A 7,586-nucleotide genomic window follows, 5' to 3' on the forward strand; every position below is an offset into this window, starting at 1 on the left:
TCATAGATCTTTTGTTTCTCGTATTTGAGCAGTTCTTGCCATATTATGGACCTGGTCTTTTACCAAATAGGGCTATCTTCTGTATACTACCCCTACCTTGTCCCAATACAACTGATTGGCTCAAACGCATTAAGACGGACATAAATTCCACAAATTAACAAGGAACACCTGTTAATTGAAATGCATTTCAGGTTGGAAAAGCATTCCTCATGAAGTTGGTTGAGAGAATGCCAAGAGTGTGCAAAGCTGTCATCAAGGCAAAGGGTGGTTACTTTGAATAATTCTCAAATATGATTATTATTCGTTTATTTGTTTAAAACTTTTTGGTTACTACATGATTCCATGTGTGTTATTTCATAGATTTTTTCACATTTATTCTACTATGTAGAAAAAAATAGAAAAAAATAAAGGAAAACCCTTGAATGAGTGTCCAAACCCTTGACTGGTACTGTATGTAATGTTTATTTATTTTATTGCAGTGGCAAGTGTTACTGATGTGGACTACCCCTATCAGACAGTTCAAAATAACAAAAGTTTATTACATAAACAGGGGGCAGGCAAATGACAGGTCAAGGGCAGGCAGAGGTCAGTAATCCAGGGCAGAGTCTGTAAGGTACAGAATGGCAAGCAGGCTCAGGATCAGGGCAGGAAAGAGGAGACCGAGGTTTAATTATTGATACATGAAATGTGGGATGTATACGGTGGGTGCAGGGCACAGAAGACGGACAGCAGAGGGGCAAAGATCATGGAGATGGGGAAAGGGCCGATAAAACGGGGAAAGTTTGCGGGACTCTACCCAGAGGAGCAGATCCCGAGTGGACAGCCATACCCTTTGCCCAAGACAAAAGCGGGGAGCCGGGGTTCGGTGGCTGTCTGCTTGTTGAGGATACCTGGAGGTGGTCTTGAGAAGAGTGGACCGAGCTCTCTTCCAGGTACGCTGACAGTGGCGGATGAAAATCTGGGCCGAGGGTATGTTGACCTCTTGCTCTTGTTCCAGGAAGAGCGGGGGCAGATAACTTACGGAGCACTCGAAGGGCGAGAGCCCAGTGGCCAAGCAGGGAAGCGTGTTCCGGACATACTCCACCCATACGATTTGCTGGCTCCAGGTGGTGTGGTTGGCTGACACAAAGCACCAAAGCGTCATCTCCAGGTCCTGATTGGCACGCTCCGACTGGCCATTGGATTGAGGATGAAACCCAGAGGACAAGCTGGCCAGTGAGTGACAGGAAGAGGTTGAATGAGGCTAGCCAGTGCTTGAAGAGGATTCTTGTTCTGAGTACTGACAGTTGTTGCAGCGATGAACGCATCAGTGACCACCAAAAGTGTTGTCGCACAATGGCCAGGGTCCGATGGGCCTGGAGGAATGAGCCCATTCCAGGACCGGGTAGCGGGCAGCCAGACACGAGGTAGGATGGATGGTCTCAGGGTACAAGGGTGTAGAGGCGGGGCTAAAACGACGTGAAAGCGCATCCGGCTTAACATTCTTAGACCCCGGGCGGTAGAAGATGGGGGAAGTTGAACCAGGTGAACAACAGGGCCCATTGAACTTGCCTGGAGTTGAAACGCTTGGCGGTGTGAAGATATTCCAGGTTCTTGTGGTCCGTCCACACTATGAATGGAAGTTCCACCCCCTCTAACCATTGTCTCCATTCCTTCAAAGGTATCTTCACTGCGAGTAGTTCTCGATTCCCCACATCATAATTCCTCTCCGTGGCGTTAAGACGATGGGAGAAGAAGGCGCAAGGATGCAGCTTAAGGTCCAGGACAGAACGCTGGGACAGCATGGCCCCCATTCCGACATCCACCACATCTACCTCCACAACGAACTGACGGGATGGATCCAGATGGATCAAAATGGGAGCTGTGGTGAAGCAGTGCTTAAGGTCCAGGAATGCTCAGTCAGTAGCTGGGGACCACGTGAACGGGAGCTTGGGAGAGGTGAGTGCTGACTGGGGGGGAAGCCAAGGTGCTGTAATCCCGGATAAAACGGCAATAGAAATGGGCAAATCCTAAGAAGCGTTGCAGCTGCACTCTGGACGTGGGTTGGGGCCAATCAACCACCGCTCTCACCTTTCCGGGATCCATCGGCACATTCTCAGCAGTGATGATGTATCCAAGGAAGGAGATGGTGGAGCGATGGAATTCACATTTTTCGGCTTTGACAAAAAAGCTGGTTCTCCAGGAGATGCTGGAGGCCCTGTTGGACGTGGAGAACGTGTTCTTGAGCCGAACGGGAAAAGACAAGGATGTTGTCGAGGTAGACGAACATGAGCCAGTTCAACATGTTGCAGAGAATGTCAACCAAGGTCTGGAACACAGCAGGAGCATTGGTCAGACTTAATGGCATCACCAGATACTCATAGTGTCCACTAGCAGTGTTGAAGGCTGTCTTCCACTCACCACCTTCCTGTATCCGAACCAGATGGTAGGCGTTATATAATGGTAGGCGTAAACATGCATTATATGTACTGTAAATTATTGATGAACTATTGTATGTGAAAATACTTCAAGAAGTTGAGTTTTGAGTTTTGGAAAATGTTGGGCTGGTCAGTATATACATACTCAGTATGCATAAATGTATACCTACTCAGGCTTTTTCTGTGACAATAGTTCCTTGTACTGTATCTCTTTTTTTTAACCTTTTTAAAAATCTTTTACCTCGACCTGGGCAGGAGCTCACCGGAGCTGAGTAATATAGAATATTAGCTCAAATGTATTTTCGAGCTCCTGCACTCAAATACAAACAGTACTGGCATTCAAAATGAGTAACGGCACCTATTTCAGTCCAAGTCAAGCACTGTGTATTTGTGACAACCATAAAAAACAATGTGTGGCTGTCACCCAATACTCTGTACCTTTTGCAACACTGGCTATAAGTACGATGTGAACTTCATTGTATACGGTCCAAAAGTCCATATGCTTTGTTCATAAAGTTTCCACAAAATATTTTTGGATCACCCTACATCATTTGAATTTATGGGTTTTACGTCGCCGTGCCTGCATAGAAATACATAGTAATTTGTGACACATTTCTGGGTGGACTGTTTCGGCATTCAACAACGCTTCACTCTTACTTTCCCAAACTCTTGGCAAGACAGCAACAACGGAGTTGGCAAAAGCTATATTGTAATATCACCGACATACAATCTCCAAAAGTTCTGAATAATCCTATAGTTTGGTCAAGACGTCACAGACACCAATGTCTTGCTTCTGGACAAACTAAACACCTTCTTCACCCATGTTGGGGATAAATCAGTGCCACCGACGTGGCCCACTACCAAAGACTGTGAGCTCTCCTTCTCCGTGGCCGACGTGAGTAAGACGTTTAAGCGGGTTAACCCTCGCAAGGCTGCGGCCCAGACAGCTTCCCTAGCCAAGTCCTCAAAGCTTGCGCAGACCAGCTGGCTGGAGTGTTTACAGACATATTCAATCTCTCCCTATCCCAGTCTGCTGCCCCTACTTGCTTCAAGATATCCACCATTGTTCCTGTACCCAAGAAAGCAAAGATAACTGAACTAAATGACTATCGCCCCATAGCACTCACTTCTGTCATCATGAAGTGCTTTAAGAGGCTAGTTAAGGATTATATCACCTCTACCTTAACTGACACACTAGACCCACTTCAATTTGCTTACTGCCCCAATAGATCCACAGATGATGCAATCGCCATCGCACTGCCCTATCCCACCTGGACAAGAGGCATACATACCTATGTAAGAATGCTGTTCATTGACTATAGCTCAGCATTCAACACCATAGTACCCTCCAAGCACATCATTCATCTTGGGGCCCTGGGTCTGAACCCCGCCCTGTGCAACTGGGTCCTGGACTTCCTGACAGGCCACCCCCAGGTGGTCAAGGTAGGAAACAACACCTTCACTTTGCTGATCCTCAACACTGGGGCCCCACAAGGGTGCGTGCTCAGCACCCTCCTGTACTCCCTGTTCACCCATGACTGTGTGGCCACGCACGCCTCCATCGACAAGACCACAGTGGAGCAGGTGGAAAGCTAAGTTCCTCGGCATACACATCACTGACGATCTGAAATGGTCCACCCACACATACCACACATACGTATGGTAAAGAAGGTGCAACAGCACCTCTTCAACCTCAGGAGGCTGAAGAAATTTGGCTTGGCACCTAAAACCCTGCACAATTGAGAGCATCCTGTCGGGCTGTATCACCACCTGGTACGGCAACTGTACCGCCTGCAACCGCTGGGCTCTCCATAGGGTGGTGCTGTCTGCCCAACGCATCACCGGGTACAAACCACCTACCTTCCAGGACACCTACAGCACCCGATGTCACAGGAAGGCCAAAAAGATCATCAAGGACAACAACCACCCGAGCCACCACCTGTTCACCCCAATATCATCCAGAAGGTGAGGTCAGTACAGGTGCATCAGAGCTGGGACAAAGAAACTGGAAAACAATTTCTATCTCAAGGCCATCAGACTGTTCAATAGCCGTCACTAGGCGGCTTCCACCCGGTTACGTAACCCTGCACCTTAGAGGCTGCTGCCCTATGTACATAGACTTTAAATCATTCGCTTCTTTAATAATGGAACACAAGTCACTTTAATAATGTTTACATATTTTTGCTGTACTCATCTAATATGTATATACTGTATACTCTATTTTAGTTTATTTTAGTCTATGCCACTTCAACATTGCTCATCGTAATATTTATATATTCCTTAATTACGTTATTTTACTTTTAGGTTTGTGTGTATTGTTGTGAATTGTTATATATTACTGCACTGATAAACACAAGCATTTCGCTACACCCGCATAACATCTACTAAACCAATACCATTTGATTTGATTTGTATTGTTGTTTTTGTGTGACAAAAGATATTTGGAAAAATAGCTGCTGTTTTATTGTCCCTAATAAGATATATATATATATATATATATATATATATATATATATATATCTTATTATATATATATATATAAATATATTGTCAATGAAAAAGACCTGAGTGGAATTATTATTTTTTTTTTGAATTTTACCCCTTTTTCATGGTATCCAATTGTTTTTAGTAGCTACTATCCTGTCTCATCACTACAACTCCCGTACGGGCTCGGGAGAGACGAAGGTTGAAAGTCATGCGTCCTCCGATACACAACCAAGCCGCACTGCTTCTTAACACAGCGCCATCCAACCTAGAAGCACCAATGTGTCGGAGGAAACACCATGCACCTGGCAACCTTGGTTAGCGCGCACTGTGCCCAGCCCGCCACAGGAGTCGCTGGTGTGCGATGAGACAAGGATTTCCCTACCGGCCAAACCCTCCCTAACCCGGACGACGCTAGGCCAATTGTGCGTCGCCCCACGGACCTCCCGGTCGCGGCCGGTTACGACAGAGCCTGGGCACGAACCCAGAGTCTCTGGTGGCACAGCTGGCGCTGCAGTACAGCGCCCTTAACCACTGCGCCACCCGGGAGGCCCTGAGTGGAAAATATGCTGTGTGAGTTTTTATAGGAGAAGTGAGAGAAGTGCTATTGTTTGCGCTTCACATTGTTTATCCTCTTAGTGTTCCTGCCATTAATCAGCATATTTCTCTGTGCAAATGTTTCTAATCAGCGACCTACTTTCTGAAAACAGACCATTTTCCATGATGTTTTATTGTGTAACTCCAATAGTATTCTTTGTAATGAATAAAATCATGATGTTGAAACTCAGCCTGTCATTGCTCCAATGGGAGACATTTTGATTGAGGGCCAAGACCTAGATTCTATGCAAATGCTGATCCGATGAAACTATTAAGGCAGTTCAGTCCTCTTATTTTCTGCAGTAGTTACAGTACACAACTAATCAAAACATTAGAGTCAGTTTATCAGTGACATCTTCCTTTCAACTTTCCTTAAAATGATGGCCTCCCTATCTCTTTTGCCATACTATGTACAATAACATACTTGGTTTTATCAAAATTAGTAACATGAGTAACATAACATTGTTTTTTCAGAAAGCTTCAAGTTTTCAATAGAAGGTATTTATGGTCAAACACTTGGTTACATCTTCGACCACCAGTAACAAGTACGCTGCTCAGTCTCATTGTGTGGGGTATATAGGACTCCAACCTCACACTGTGTTTACAAGCAATTACTTTTGTGCTGTGCGGTCACAGAAGGAATCCCTCACATAGATTGATCTATTCATGGTTAAGTCAGAGGGGGGAGAGATTTTACCTGGACCTATTGAAGCGGTAAAAACATCTGACCTATCCTTATTAGTGGGCTGTTATTGTCAGCTGGCTGAGGTGTATATGATCAGTGGTCAGCCTTTTGCTGTGTCATTTTGTGGTCACATGACTTGGAGGTACGCCTCACTGAGATCTCCTCCCAGGCTAACAGTGGAACAACATCTCTGTTTACATCTAAATTCACACCCCTGGTAGGAACACAAAGAAACTATGACTTGCGAGTGTCTTCAATCGTTCTGCTTCACACTTCACAATCGACTCAGAGCAGGTTATTGTGACAAGTAAGAGTGTCCCTTATATTTGAAACATGTTTGCACAGTTTATTCAATTTTCCCTCCCATCTCTTCATGCCTGAATGTTTGTAGTTAGTGACCTGGGTACTGCATGTCTTACTCATTACAGCTCTCACTGTATAATTCTATCCTTCCCTCTTTTTTGAGTTGCTGAAGTTACATCTTTACACACCTATTCCACCATTTATGTTGGTTGGGTGATCAGACAAGCACTTGGAGTTAAACAGACAAGTCATCCTAACCTCTAACAAAGGATATATCCAAGGAAATACAAAAACAAACAAAAATATCAGAGTTCAGCAGACACGTGAAGCCAAACTGTTTGCCTGTCACATTACTGGCAGCTGAGAGTGTGGGTTGTGTGCAGGGGCGGATTGGCAAATGCCAGATGTGCTGTTACATTTTTAGCCCAGTGGGCCTATCTAAATTGCATGTGTTTTTTTTGCACCAAATTATCTGGCTAATAATGGGGGCTTTGAGGGAGAAAAAAAATGCCAGTGTGGGGGCATCGAGGACCAAAATGGGCTGGTATGGGGGCCTCAAAGAAAATAATGGGCTGGTGTATTAGAAATGCAAGGGCCGGTTTTTGGTCCTAGTCCACCCCTGGTTGCTTGCCTGGCCTCTCATGCTTTTACATGTGGATCAAAATGAACATTTGTCTGTAACTAATGACAGAGCAAACAATCACAATCAGACATTTTTGAGTAAGCAGCACAGCAAAAGCAGACCACCTATTGCTGTCTGCGCATGATTTGACTTTGAACTAAGGGGTGGTTTTTACATTAGTAATATATGTCTAGTGAGATCTACAACTGTTGAAATAAAGGAAACGCTTGAGTAAATGAGGGATACAAAGTATATCGAAAGCAGGTGCTTCAACACAGGTGTAGTTCCTGAGTTAATTAATATCCCATCATGCTTAGGGTCATTTATTAAAAATGCCCAGTTGCTCATTATTTTGGCTACCATGACTAAAAGAGGAGATCTCAGTGATTTTGAAAGAGGGGTCTCAAGGAGCCTAGGGGATTTAAAGGGTGTGGTGCACGGGTAAACTGCTTGTTCACCCGCACCTGCCCGCAATTGC

Source organism: Oncorhynchus keta, chromosome 34 (assembly GCF_023373465.1).
Source record: "Oncorhynchus keta strain PuntledgeMale-10-30-2019 chromosome 34, Oket_V2, whole genome shotgun sequence".
Classification (NCBI taxonomy): Eukaryota; Metazoa; Chordata; class Actinopteri; order Salmoniformes; family Salmonidae; genus Oncorhynchus; species Oncorhynchus keta.